General features: G+C 33.5%; 1 long non-coding RNA gene across 1 annotated transcript; it reads left to right on the top strand.

The window, feature by feature from the left end:
• Positions 1 to 7,354: 7,354 nt before the first annotated feature.
• LOC139891325 (uncharacterized) lies at positions 7,355 to 8,532 on the top strand. Its single transcript, XR_011773616.1, has 2 exons — positions 7,355 to 7,528; positions 7,694 to 8,532. It is a non-coding gene; the product is annotated as an uncharacterized lncRNA (long non-coding RNA).
• Positions 8,533 to 8,905: the final 373 nt, after the last annotated feature.

Genomic DNA, 8,905 nt, shown 5'->3' with positions numbered 1-8,905 from the left:
TTTAATTCTTTAAATTAAAATCTGAAAACTTACAGGAAGATTAACAACCTGAATTGGATGCTTTCTACACTTTTAGATTTTTAAAATCAATTCGAAATCGACATTTGATGTTCTTGGTCAAGAACAGAGACCTTTTATGCATTTAATAGAAATAAACTTTGATTTTCTGTTTCTCCCTCACTCCAATTGTAATTGCAGCATATTATGAATATTAGTAGACTTAATGACAGCTAGTGTGACTCAATTCATTTGTTTTGTAGTTTGATTGCTCGACACCCAAATTATTCTGTCAGAATAAATAAATAAAAAGTTATATTTGATCCTGACTGATTTTGTTGTTATTGAAACACTTGGAATCGATCTGTACTAACTGGTAGACCCAAAACGAATTTAGATATAGTTGAAGAGTGATTGGCAACAGAATACAAAATTTATATATATATACATGTATTAAGGCGTATTTTTATATATAAATATATATATCTGTAATATATAAAATCTAAATTTATATATTTTGGTTATATATATCTGATTTCTTATTTTCTTTTGATAATTAATATAGTTATATTCATACTACTAATAATAATATTATTATTGTTAAAGACAAATAATAATTATATGGTAATACTAATAAAATAAAAAAATGATAATGATAATAACTTCTAATTACTAAGACTGATACTAATTAATATTCAATTAATATTAATAATACTTTTAGTAATTATAATAATAATTAAGATTATAATTTTTACTAGTAACAATGGTACTATTAATGATAACAATAATATTAATGATATTAGTAATGTAACAAATTACATGTATCGAATTTCGTATTCATATATTTTAATTAATAATACTAACTTTAATATTAGTATTAATATTTATTGTAATGATAATGAAAGTAATAATAACAATATTTTAACTTAGGATTACTTTTAATATATTAACATTACAATTTTTATTAATTATATAATGTTTAATAATTGTATACTATGTATAATTGAATTCTTATACATTACAGTATACATATAATCATTATCATATATGGAAATCATATATAGATTCATTTCATATTTACATTTTTATTTACACACAATTGTTCGTGAATTGTTGGAAGTAGTCAAAGGTCAAATGAATATATGAACACAGTTCAAAGTTTTTGAGACTTCACATTACAGACTTTGCTTATCGTGTCGAATTCATATAATGATTAAGTTTAAATTTGGTCGGAAATTCCTGGGTCATCACAAGACCCTCGAATGGTTTTGATTGCAATGGGTCTATGTTTGTTTTTATAGAGACAAGGGCGGTCAAACATATCCAAGAATTGATTGACGTTGCTTTAGTTAATTCGGAAAATATTCGAGCACAAATGTGTGGGTTAGTGAGTTAAACGATCCTTTGGTTATTAATCGTGTGTCGTGTGATGGTTTTGATGCGGATCGGGTAAAGAAGTTGAATAGAGATTTATCGTCTAGTGAGGAAAATTTTATCGGGGTCAATCTGGAGAATTGTGGGCCTACTGTGGTTGATATTGGGGCTACTGTCGACAAGGTTGCATCTGATGTAGTTACTAGTTTTAAAGAGGTTGTTACGAAGGATGGTACAACAAGTATTGGCTACTGAGACCACGGGTTTCGCTGCTGCTACTGATGTTATGAGCAGCTTTACTACTGCTTTTTCGGGTTCGAGTGCAACATTAAAAGGTGGGGCGGGATTTGGAAAGTTGGGTGATATGGTTAGCGGGTCAGGTCTTGAACAGGGGATAGGGCGTCAAGTGTCTGTTGAAAAATCGGGGGTTAGGATTGGTATGAAACCGGGCCTTTATAATTTACATTATACTGAAATAGATAAAGCGCTTGAAGGTCATGGTTTCGTCAACAAAAAGAGGAAATTGAACGAGGTTGTGAAGTTTGTTTCAGAGTCGAATGCTTCTCACTCGAACGGTAAATTGAACGGGCCCGGGGTGAAGAACTATGGCGCTAAGGGTAGGGCAAAGGATAAGGTTAAAAAGAAGAATGCACTGGATTTTTCGGTTGGGCTACGGGATTGCATTGATGATGAAGAAGTGGGGGATGCGATACAATTGTCTTATAAAGATGCTCAACAAAATGGGGTTTGTAAGTGGTCTTATGTGGGCTCGGGGTCGGGACGTTCGTTAGGACAGGGGGGGTTTTTTGATCAGCTCAGAAATCGCGGTTTGAATTCCCTTTCAACGAGTTCTATCAAGGGTGACGGGACCAGTAAAAGTGAGCCTTTTTCGTTCAACGCTAGTGCGGGCATTGGAGTCGACACCATTAACATCGAGTATGAGGTCCTTTTGCCTTGTTCCAAATTTTGTGATAAGGACGTTGTCAGATAGTATCATGGGTATTGTTTGTTTGTAGGTGTCTTAGTCGTTGTTATGTAGTTTGTAGTTTCGTTAATTATTTTCTTATTTTTGAAACCCGTGTGGTTCTTTGGTTTAGTGGCGAGGCTCAGGGTTAGTTAGCTTTAGTTTTAATCAGGTTGCGTTGGTAGGTTAGTTTTCTGTTCTTGAGTCACGTCCGTGTTTTTCCTAGTTTTTGTATCGTGTTTTTCTTTGTCTCTTCCAGAGATAAAGATTTTGTTATAAAGTTTTTGTTTTTTGTCAAAAAAAATGTGAGAAGATATATTCAAATTAATTGACCCGATTAACTCTCCATAAATATCTCTCATATAATCAAGGTGGTAATGAGCTATAATAATTTCCATAATTATAGTAAAAGCGGTTACAAGAATCATTTTTTCTACAATTATAGCAAGAATGGTTACAAGAATAATTCTAGCAACTTTTACAACTGTCACTCAAACTTGAACAGTACGCTAACTCTCAAATTCATGCTAAGTGTTTCTCATTCTGCCCCTTAGAATGAATGTTGCATAAACGTGTTTCTGCTGTTGCGTATTGTCTTGCCTAAAAAAATAGAAAACACAAAATTAAACAAGTCTTTCTAGTGATGCCTCTTGTGTTGCCTCTCGGGATTGCTACCTGAGAGGCAGCACCAAAAACACTTAGTCGAACCACCAAAACTTTGTGCTGAATAAGAAGACATAACATATAAAAACACTTGGGTTAAATTTTAATCCAACTAAATCATAACAATTAGTAATACAAAAATGTTTTTGAGTTCGGGTAGCCTATCACTTAATGAGTGTACACTTTGTACCTTCCAACCCATATCCAACTGAATAACCAAATCCCACGATTACACTAAGTTACCAACAATTAATATGTGTTTGAGGATCACTGATACACAAAGTCACGGGCGCAATACTGATATGAAGACCAGATGTATTCGATTACTTCCACCAAGAACAAGACGATTCCCAATTTGTCCCATAATCTAAAATGTCCCAAAAATTCGGCCAGTTGCGACGTAATCTCTTGATGAACCTGGATTTTAAATCAATTGGTGATAGATGGAGGTTCCCCTAAGCTTATATATTTCTTCTGATATACCATCTCGACTCTTCCTGGACCTCCGACCTCTCTCCGGTCATGTCCATAGTCATCTCGGTTTGAACCTCCATCTGTTTACACATCTAGGCTACAACTTGACTCGAATACCATTTGTAGAATCGATTTAGGTCCACTAACATGTCCTGCAAATAAGCTCAAGAGTTCCACCGTACTCTAAAACCAATTGGTGATATAGGGAGGTTTCCCTAAGCTTATATACATACATATGTTTCATCTCATATCTGATATGGGACCATGATTACCAAATCAAATAATTCATGCCAAAATCGACTAAGAAAAGGAGGATCGCGATCGAAGATAATAGATTTAGGAAGCCCATGTAGCTTAACTGTTTGCAAAAAGACAGTTTGGCTACCCCAAACAAAATTGTGGTTTTCCCCGTTGAGGGCGGTAATTGGGTAATAAAGTCCATCATTAATTTCTCCCAAACATGATTAGGAGTATGAAGCTGTTGCAGAAGCCCATAGGGTTTTTGAGTCCATTGTGAATAGCTTGGATACAGATGTAGGTGCACTAGGTGGAGGCCATGCGTGAATAGCTTGAATTATATCATTGTCAACAAATACACACCCTAACCAGAAATAATGTGGACAAGATGTTGAACTTGCTCTTCCACAAAGATACATTTCTAACATTTGAAATAGATTTGTTGAAGAGCAAGAGTTTAAAAAACAGACCTTACATGGAACAAATGTTGATCACGTGAGGAGGAGCAGTAGACGAGTATGTAGTCGAAGATTACGAAAGTAAACTGTCGCAAACAGTACATAAACATACCGTTCATAGCGCACTGAAAGGTAGATAGACCATTTGATAATTCAAAGGTCATGAGTTGATTAATAAGGCTGTAAATGAGTCGAGCTACTCGCGAACTACTCGAACTCGACTCATTAAAAGCTTGATTCAAGCCGAGTCTAAACGAGCTCGAACCCGAGCTCGAGCTTCATGTCTCGAGCTCGAAAAAGCTCGCAAGCCTAAACGAGCTTTTTATTTACATACATCCAATATTAACTTTTAAAATAATATAATATAATCTATTCTATAGTTATATAATAATAAATTATATAATAATATAGTTGAAAGAATAATAGTAAATGTTATTATATGTTGATAAAAATTACAAAAACAATGGATCTGGAATATAATACTCCGTAAAAGTAAATATTATAAAGAAAAAAAAAGGTTATATAACTAACGAGTCAAGCTCGAGCTGAGCTGGAGCTTAAGAAATATCAAACGAGCCGAGCTCGAGCTCTATGAAATTTAAACGAGCTAAGCTCGAGCCTGGCCGACCTCAGGCTCGTCTCGTTTACAGACCTAGGCATGACTAAGAATTCGTAGTGCCCATCAATAGTCCGGAATGCAGGTTTGTGTGTGCAGAGGGTGCGACCCTGATTTGGTGATAGCCAGAATGCAAGTCGATATTGGAAAGACAATTCATTTTTAACAAAATCAAAATCAAAACCAAAATGACCGAATGAAATACATATCATTTGTCCAAACCGGTAGTGCCGTGCGTTACATAATCATATGTTTCAAACAAGCAGAGCTATTTTGTAGAGTTTGTTGACGCAGCTAATAATAATGGTCGAAAAACATATCATTTGTAGGCAAGCAAGCAAGAAAATACATATAAAAAAGCCAACAAACTATTCGATCCTAACTATAATAATATACATACATTTCATTTCATTTCATTTCATAATAGCTGATGTTGCTGGCTAGTTAGTTAGTTAGTTAAGAAGCTGTTTCCTGCTGCTTGGGTATTGTTATGTCTACCCCTCCATTTTTGGCCAGGATCACAAAGTCATCATCAGAGGCGGCCTTGATATTCGGTGGTAGGTAAGCAAGGGCAATGAAGTTTCTACGGATGTCCAGTTTTTGCACGTGGCCTTCAACCAACAAAACATTGGTGATGCCAAATTTGCTGGTTATCAAAGCGCTAAACTCATTAGCATCCAAATCCTCGTCCACCCAATTCTTATCTAGTCCCATGTCTATAAATACATGTACGCTTTCAGGGGTCTCAGTTATCTTTTCAATTCCAGGTGTATGTAGTGAAAACTTCATGGATGAACCAAGAGTTACATCCTCGCCACCCCCACTTAGACCTCGAGCTTCTTCACCCGTTACCCTTGATGTAACACGCAGTGTATGAGGAGCGTCATGTAATACCCTCCTCGTAAACGAATGTGCTACGCTTGACGGGCATCCAAATACTATATTCCTTGGTGACAATTCTTCTGAAATATATACATATCATCTTTCCAATTAGCTATAGCTAGTTACGCATAATTATACATATTACTCTACTACTAGTATAGTAGTATATTATACTGCCTACAAATTTTTTTTTTTTTTTTTTGAAGAAAGTTGTAAACTTTTGGATTCTCAGACAGCTCAAAACACCAATTTTTAGTGGTCAAATATAATATAAAATAAACATCAAAAGGTAAGGTAATTCGGTAAAATCTGATAAAATTACACCTTTTTGTCTCAAAATAAGAATGTCAAATTTGAATAAAAATCAAAACTTTGTATTCACAGAGACCCCAAAACACCAATTTTTAGTGTTCAACTATAAAAACATCCTAATGTGCGGTGATCCGGTACTATCTGATAAAATTACACCTTTTTATTGCAAAATAAGAATGTCAATTTTGAATAAAAATCAAAACTATTGATCTGCAAGGAACACAGAAATGTGTTACTAGAAACTATAGTAACACATTTAACGAGATTGTTTATCTTTTTCTAGAGGGTGAGCAACATACATTGATTCAATAACCAAAATTGGGGTTTTTAATAAGTAAATAATCAAAACATTAAAATGAAAGGGCGTACTAAGAATGGATCCGACTTCAGAAAGAAGGAATCTGGCTTCAGCAAAAAAATGGCGAGGATGATGATTTGGTGGACGTCGTAAATAAGGGACGACAACGGAGGATGATCCTGTAGCAAGCTTCTTCAAAACCAACGCCATCGATTATAGTTCGAATTAATTAATTATTTATTTTATATTGATATTGATAATTGATTGATGATTGATATTGTATTGATAATAGAAGGAAAGTCTGTTGTTTTTTACTGCATAGTTTATAATAAATTAAATTTCTTGGTGGAGAAGACAATACCGGTTTTTGATTCAAGGGTTTTTTTTTTTTTTTTTTTATCACTCGTTTCTTCTCGAAAACTTGGAGTATCTTTTTCTTATTTAATTGTGTCAAACATTTATTTAATTTTAATTATTAACATTAACATCTATCTATCTATCTATCTATCTATTCTAATCTTATATTTCTCTAATAAAGTGATGTCATAAAAAAGTTTTAACCAAGCTTAAAAAAAATCAAAATTAAAAACAAAAAAACCTAGGCAAGTTGATGATGTCAGTAAGAAGAATTAATTTTTTTAATAAAACAAATATGTTGATCAATAAAAGAATCATTGAAAAGCAAAAAAAAAAAATTAAAAAAAAAAAGAAAAAAAAAGCGTGATTATTAACTTTTACCCAATTTTTTTGAGACTAACAAAATTACAGAGCACGCTTCTCTCCACATATTCAAAAACCTCACGCGTTCAAAAGCTACATTGAAGCCCTAAAATTGCAGCTACAACATCGAGCTTTTAACTCTGCACCACCACCACCGCCACCGCCACCATCTTTATCTCTTCAATCAACAATTTAAATTTGAATACATATCGTTCATCATGTTCTCTGTTCACCTGGCTCCATATCGTTCATCATCTTTCTTCATCTTCATCTTCATCTTCATCGTCATCAACATCGACAGGAATTAGGGTTACCAAAAGTAAAGTGGTGTTTAATGGTTCTGAAGAACGAATAACGTTTAATTTCGTCGTTCTTCTTCGTCTTCTTCACATAAACCCTAGAACGTTCTATGAGGGTTTCTGATTTCTTTTTTGTTTTTTATTTCTAGGGTTTGTATTAACGATTTAGAGGTTTGAACTGAGTTTTGTTATGAGAAGAAGACATCAAAATTTGCTCTCAAGATGAGTTTTGAGGTATGTGTTCTTCAAATTCATCATCTTTTTAAATAATTACTTTTTTATATATTACTATGGGTTCAAATGAATATGCTTTTATCATTAATCTATATCTTTGTGACACTAGCGATAATGGATTTTGAAGCTGTCATTGAAGCTTTCATCATTCTATGTTTCTTACAGGTGGAATGGTTGCAAACCAGGCTATCAGTAGGCAATAGATATAAACATGATTAAGAAGGTAATTCTGCACGCCAACTATTTGTTCAAATGTGCAGGTGAAAAACCTTTTTGATCTTACATGTTTATAATTGTTTTGTTCAAATTGTTTTGTTTAACTCGATGTAAGTATTAGTTAGGTAAATTGCAAGTGTTTTATTTTTAAAAAAGTTGGTTCATGGCTGACTCATATTGCTTGGAATCGACTTAGAATCAGTATCTTATCAGGTGGTTCGCCTATCGGGTGTTCGATCAAATGCTGGTTCATGGTTTGGTTCGCCTATCGGGTGTTCGATCAAATGCCTACAATCCCTTTTATTTAAATTTATTTCATCTTTCGAAGTTATTGTATTTGATATTTGGGTGATTGGATGATTCGACTGTCTGAAATGTTGTCTTTGTAGTTTACTGAATAACCAAGACTAAACTACCTTTGTATGTTTTTTCAATATCGAATGATATTGAGTCGTGGCATGATTCAAAGAGCAGTTAGCTGAGTCTAAGCATTAAACAACAACAGCAACTACAATTTCAGTTGCGGCTTTTGGAACCCTTAAACAACGTTGTAAATCTCGGGTAGTTTGAATGAGTAAGTACCACATGGAATGTTAGTTGGTAGCTCATAAAGAAGTGTTTGGTCGTTGTAAATGTTTGATTTGTTTCTTATAGAAACTGATTTCTTGCTTTGTTAATCATATAGTATAAGAAAATAGGTAAAATTGCTAGAGGCAAAGAGTGTTGATGTTTACTCAAGGTATGCTAGCTTCTTTTTAATTTTATTTAAGTTTAAAAATCTTTTGGTAGTTTATGTTTGTACGATGAACATCAACATTATGTTTAGACGTCTGACTGAATTTTTTATGCATATTTGACGCTTCAGGTGATTCAAATTGTGACAAAAAGGTTAGTAATTTGTGGAATGCTCATATAATTCGTTTTTAAAGCCACTTTAGCCTTTTCCTTTTTTTTATTATTATATATTTATTTATTATTTATTATGATTATTTTCAAGATAAATATTTCATACAAATTTTGAGATCGATTTACACAGTCGATATGATTGTCATGGACGATAAGGTATTACTCTTTTTACCTTTATCTACTATTTTGCTGCATAAATTGCAGCATCGAAATTGGGTGTTTTTCTTTCAAAAACTACAATTTTTCTGCATAAAT

This window comes from Rutidosis leptorrhynchoides, chromosome 2 (assembly GCF_046630445.1).
Source record: "Rutidosis leptorrhynchoides isolate AG116_Rl617_1_P2 chromosome 2, CSIRO_AGI_Rlap_v1, whole genome shotgun sequence".
Lineage (NCBI taxonomy): Eukaryota > Viridiplantae > Streptophyta > Magnoliopsida > Asterales > Asteraceae > Rutidosis > Rutidosis leptorrhynchoides.
The sequence above is the reverse complement of the archived record's forward strand: the minus strand, read 5'-3'. Positions and strand labels throughout refer to the sequence as shown.